Source organism: Trichosurus vulpecula, chromosome 3, assembly GCF_011100635.1.
Source record: "Trichosurus vulpecula isolate mTriVul1 chromosome 3, mTriVul1.pri, whole genome shotgun sequence".
Classification (NCBI taxonomy): Eukaryota; Metazoa; Chordata; class Mammalia; order Diprotodontia; family Phalangeridae; genus Trichosurus; species Trichosurus vulpecula.
In genome coordinates this window covers 430,145,887-430,151,886 of record NC_050575.1, presented here as the reverse complement: position 1 = coordinate 430,151,886, position 6,000 = coordinate 430,145,887, and positions in this window count along the sequence as shown.

Sequence of the window (6,000 nt, the reverse complement as noted above, 5' to 3'; positions counted from 1 at the left end):
GGACAAGTTTTTTCATTGAGCTCTGGCCTTTTCTTCAGGAAGGTCTGGAATTCCCTTAATTTATTGAATATCCATCTCCTCGCCTGAAAGATTATGATAAATTTTGCTGGATAGTTGATCCTTAGCTGTAGTCCAACCTCTCTTGCATTTCAGAATATCATACTCCAATCCCTCCTATCTTTTAATGTAGAAGCTGCAAGGTCTTGTGTGTTCCTAACTGTAGTTCTGTGATATTTGCATTGTTTCTTTCTGGCTGCTTGTAGTATTTTCTCCTTGACCTGATAATTCTGCAGTTTGGCTACAGTTTTCCTTGGAGTTTTCAAATTGGGATCTCTTTCAGGGGGTGATTGGTGGATTCTTTGGATGAGTATTTTACCTTCTGGTTCTAGGACCTCAAGGTAGTTTTCCATGATGATTTCTTGGAAGATAGTGTCCAGGCTCTTTTTTTTTTCATCATGGCTTTCCTGCAGAACAATAATTCTTAGACAATCTCTCCTGGATCTATTTTCTAGGTCAGGTTTTTTCCAATGAGGTATTTTATGTTTTCTTCTATTGTTTTCATTCTTTAGATTTTGTTTGACTGATTCTTGATGCTTTATAGAGTCATTAGCTTCTAGTTGCCCAATTTTAATTTTTAACTAATTGTTTTCTTCAGATAACTTTTGCATCTCCCTTTCCATTTGGCCAATTTTACTTTTCAAGGAGTCATTTTCTCCTTTTAGATTCTGTAATTTTTCTTTTAACTCTCTAATTTGGCATACCTGTGGTCCATGTGTTGGTGCTTGCCAGCTCCACCCTCTCCCCCAGGGATCAGGAACTCCCACTGGTCTGCTGAGGTGGGGCTTGCTTGCATACTTCCGTTCCTGCCCAGGTCTCCTGCCCACCACAAGACTGGCCATCTTACTGGGTAAAAGACTGCTGAACTCCTACTTCTGGCTCCTCTATTCCAGGGTTTTTTCTAAGATGGTATTCTCTGGTTTATTCAAGGGAAGGATGAGAGCCCTTACTTGGTCATCATGGCTCCTGGAAGTTCAAGAAGGTGACTTTGAAACATTCAGTGTGTGGACTGATAGCCCCAGGAGTAACTGCTACTGCTGCTGCAGACTGCACTTCTGTCAAACCTAGCTCTGACAGACTCCTTTCCTGTGATGAGAGGCCTGGGGATTGCCACTGCAGCCATCAGGCTAGGCCTGCTCCTGTTTTGGTATGGTGCTCTGGTATAATTGGGTGTTGTTCCAGGTGTTCAGTGTTCTCCCAGACTGGTGCAATAGATCCCTCTTGTCAACTTTCCAGTCTTTCCTGGGTTGGAAATCTGCCACATTCTGTCTCCTAGTGGATTCTACCTCTCTCAGATTTCTTCAGATTCACTTTTAAAGAGGCATCTGAAAGAGTTTGTGAGAGAGCTCAGGTATGTCCCCATAGCAATAATTCAGCTAGCAGCTACTGTGGCTGTGTAAGACCAATAACACCAGCATACAGAAGGGCTGCTAACAGAGGTTCTTTGATCTGTTTTGCTAAGGAAAGTAACTGTAAGGGGTTAACAATCTCACTTTAATTCAACATACAAATGTCATTCACTTAGTTCAGGAGGAAAAGCCTGAACTTCAAAGAAAATACAAACAAATTACAAACATACATTATAAACAGACCAAATACAAACCAACATCTGGGTTTGCAAAGCCAGGGGGCAGTTACAATGGCTTGCCCAGAGTTATGCGCCACTCTTCCAGTGGGTGGGCGTCCCAAGGAAAAACACCAACCTCTGGGTTTATGTATCCTGTTCAGGGTCAAAGGGTGTCAGAAAATGTGACTCAAACCCACATGGCCTAAAAGCTCCTGACATCACAAACATGTGACTCAAACCCATGTAAACTAGGCTTTCCCCTGAGGCAAAGAGGTCATCAAAGACTCCTGATTTAATCGAAGAAACAAAGGCCAGACTCTTCAAGGGCATTTGATTAAACAAATGCTCCAAAAGAGAAAACAGTAAAAAAAAAAAAAATACTGATACAGTCCCTGCTTTCATTCCTCCATCTTGGCCCTGCTCCCCCATTCAGTTTTTTCCAGAGGTTTACCGTATCTGACTTTTCTAAAATTCTATTCACCTCTTTAACTTCTTTCTTGTTTATTTTGTGGTTAAATTTATCTAGTTCTGAGAGGGGGAGGTTGAGGTCCCCCATTAGCATAGTTTTGCTGTCTATTTCTTCCTGTAACTCACTTAACTTCTCCTCTAAGAATTTAGATGCTATACCGCTTGGGGCATATATGTTTAGTAATGATATTACTTCATTGTGTATGGTACCAGTTAGAAAGATGTAGTGTCCTTCCTTATTGTATTTTAATTAGATCTTTTTGTTTTATTTTGTTTTTGCTTTGTCTGAGATCAGCATTGCTACCCCCCCCCTTTTTTATTTTGCTTCAGTTGAAGCATAATATATTCTACACCAGCCTTGTACTTTTATGCTGTGTGTATCTCTCTTATTCAAATGTATTTCTTGTAGAAAACATACTGTAGGATTCTGGTTTTTAATCCACTCTGCTATCCACTTTCACTTTATGGGAGAGTACATCCCATTCACATTTCCAGTTATGAAAACTAATTGTTTCTTTCTCTCCATTCTATTTCCCTGTTTATGCTTTTCTGTTTCCTTCCTCCCTTTCCAGTCTCACTAGTGTTTTGCTTCTGACCAACACCTCCCTCAATCTGCCCTCCTTTCTATCAACTTCCTCTCTTTTCTTTCCCCTACTATTTCTTCCCTCCCTCCTATGTACCCTCTCTCTTTTCTCCCTCCCTTCTTTCCTGATACTGTAATAGGTCTTTGCACCTCTTTATGTGATGTAATTTACCCTTTTCTGGCTCCTCCTTTCCTATTCTCCTAGTACAATCACATTATTTTTCATGTCTTAATTTTTTTATCATCGTATCAAAGTCGTTATACTCACACCCTCTGTCTATATATATATCCCTTCTAAATGTCACAATAAAGATACATTTCTCAATAGTTACAAGTCTCTTTTTCACATGTAGGGATGTAAACAGTTTAACCTTATTGAATATCTTGTTTTTTTTTCATTCTTGTTCACCTTTTTATGCTTCTCTTGAATCCTGTATTTCAAGATCAAATTTTCTGTTCAGTTCTGTTTTTTTTTTTCATCAGGGAAGTTTAGAAGTTGCCTATTTCATGGAATTTCCCCATAGGGAGTTGATCCTTGGGTGTAATCCAACATCTTTTGCCATTTGGAATATCATATTCCAAGCCTTTCTGTCCTTTAATGTAGGAGCTGCTGGATCCTGTGTGATCCTACATTTCCATGCTATTTAAGTTGTTTCTTCCTCCAGTATTTTCTCCTTGACCTGATAATTCTGGAATTTGGCTGCAATATTCTTTAGGTTTTTGATTTTGGAGTCTCTTTCAGAAGTTGATCAGTGGATTCTTTCAATGACTGTTTTATTCTCTGGTTCTAGGACCTCATGGTTGTTTTCCTGGCTAATCTCTTGAAAGATGCTGTCCAGGCTCATTTTTCTTTTTATTTTTGATGGTAGCCTTCAGGTAGACCAATAATTCTTAAATTATCTCTCCTAGATCTATTTTCTATGTCGGTTGTTTTTTTTCCAATGAGGTATTTTACATTTTCTTCTATTTTTCCATTCTTTTGACTTTATTTGATTGATTCTTCCTGTCTCATTAGCTCACTCTTGCCCACTTCTAATTTTTAAGGAATTCTTTTCTTCAGTTATCTTTTGTAACTCCTTTTCCATTTGGCCAATTCTACTTCTTAATGAGTTGTTTTTTTCAATGGATTGTTTTTATCCCGTTAGACCAATTGTATTTTTTAATGAATTGTTTTCTATATTCAGTTTTTGTCCTTCGTCCAAGCTGTTGACTCTCTTGCATACCTCTCTCATATCTTTTCCTGTTTTTCTTCTACCTCTCTCATTTGACTTTTAAATTTTTTCTTAAGTTCTTCCAAGAAGGCCTTTTGGGCTTGAGATCAATTCATATTCCCCTTTGAGGTTTTGGATAGTTGTATTGACAATGCTGTCCTCTTCTGAGTTTGTGTTTCGATGTTCCCTGTCCCCATAGAAACAGTCTATAGTTAGTGTTCTTTGTTTGCTTCTTGCTCATCCTGTTTGCCTGTTTCCTGGCTTTTAAAGTTGAGCTCTGCTTCTGGGGCACAAGGTGCGCTGTCCCAAGCTTCTTATGCTTGAGGCCAGGGGCCTGGTCACTGGCTTTGTTTGCTGAGGCTCAGGTGCTGGCTGCTGGAGGCTGTAGGTGTCTGTCAGCTTTCTTGGTGAACTGTGGATCTAGTGGTGGTATCTTGGATGCACTGAGGCCAGGTGGGGTTTTTCTGCATTTCTCTGGGGCTACACTGAAGCACATAGGTGCCTGGCCACTGGGAGATGCCTACCGACCCTGGTGCATGCTGAAGCGTTGGAAGGGTGACCACTGAGGGACATCTGCCTGTCCAGGGTTGCACCAGGAAACTTGGTAATTCTCCAGGCTGGAGTCTGCTATTCCCCTAGCCATGCTAGGGCACACAGGGGTTCCAGATGTTGGTGTTTGCCTGCTCCACTGCTCTGGGGCTCAGGATCTTCCATTGGTTTCTTGTAGTGGGGCTTGTTGCTGGCTTGCTGGGATGCTTCCTCTCTTGGAACATGCTCCCCTTTTACCCTAGTGTGATGGACCTTTCTTACCAACCTTCAGTTTCCTGGGTTAAAAGATTGCTCCACCCCATCTTTCTGCTCACTCCACTGTGCCTGGGATTTTCCTGGGGTGCTAGTTTCTGTTATTTTCAGAGGTCAATAAGAAAGGGTGACAATGACTTACTGCTTACTCCACCATCTTGCCTCTCAGAAGTCTTTCAACAAGAACTTATTAAATGTTTTTTTCTAGATTCCAGATACTGTGCTAAGTTCTAAGAATACAAAGGAATGCAATAAAAATAGTCCTTGCCCTCAAGGACATTTGGAAGGGCTAAAACAGTGTTAAATAAACAGGGCTTAAATGATTCATCTCTAGGAAGTAGAAAGTGAGTATTGGGGAAGACCATAATGGGAGTGGTATTGGGAAGAAAACAAAATCTGCCCTTCACCTTGTCCACTCTAGTTCTTGAATTTTCTCACAGGAGAATATTTGCTTGATAGACAATGTCCCTCCACAAAGAGGAACATGCCATCTTCGCCATTAGAGTGTAAGCTGCTCGAAACCAGACTGTCTTCTGCCAGTCTGTGCTATACAAAGTGATTAATAAATGTTTGTGCATTGATTTATTAATACATTGTGTTTGCATTTACCTATGGAAATTTGAGGCCATGACTTTATTACTATTGGAAAGAAGTTGGTACAATGTAGTCCAGAATTTGGAGTCAGGAGATACTTGGATTCAGATGTCACATCTGACACTTGCTAGTGACATTGGTTGAGTTACTACACTGAAGTAGCTAGGGAGCATGATGGGTAGAGTGTTAAAATTGGAGCAGGAAGCCTTGATTTCAAATCTGGCTTCAAACACTTATCAGCTATGTGACCCTGGGGCAGTCATTTGACTGTCTGCCTCAGTTTCCTTATCTATAAAATGGGAATAACAACAGATCTGGTTCTGATGCCTCCCAGGACTGTGTATTTGGACCCTTGGTACACTTGGTAGATTGGAAGATATCTGCCCTCTCTCCCCATCCCTGCCTCACCACATCTCAGAGAGAGGCTGTCCAAATACTGCGATCTGTGTCCATAAAGAATTCTGAATCCCTTGGAGGGATGGTGCGAACTGAATCCAAGAGATCCTTTTAATTATGTTATACACACCATGAACAGAGACAATAAGATTTGTTCTCTTCTGGAAAGGGAGGTGGATATTGTTACTGGGCAAATTGGATTAGCTGACCAAAGGCCCAAATTCTTTCCATGCTCCTGTTATATAATGAATCCTGTAACTCAATGAATAGACAATCTCCTCGCCTTCCTAGATCTTTAATATGGCACTGGGTGTGTCTGGCTT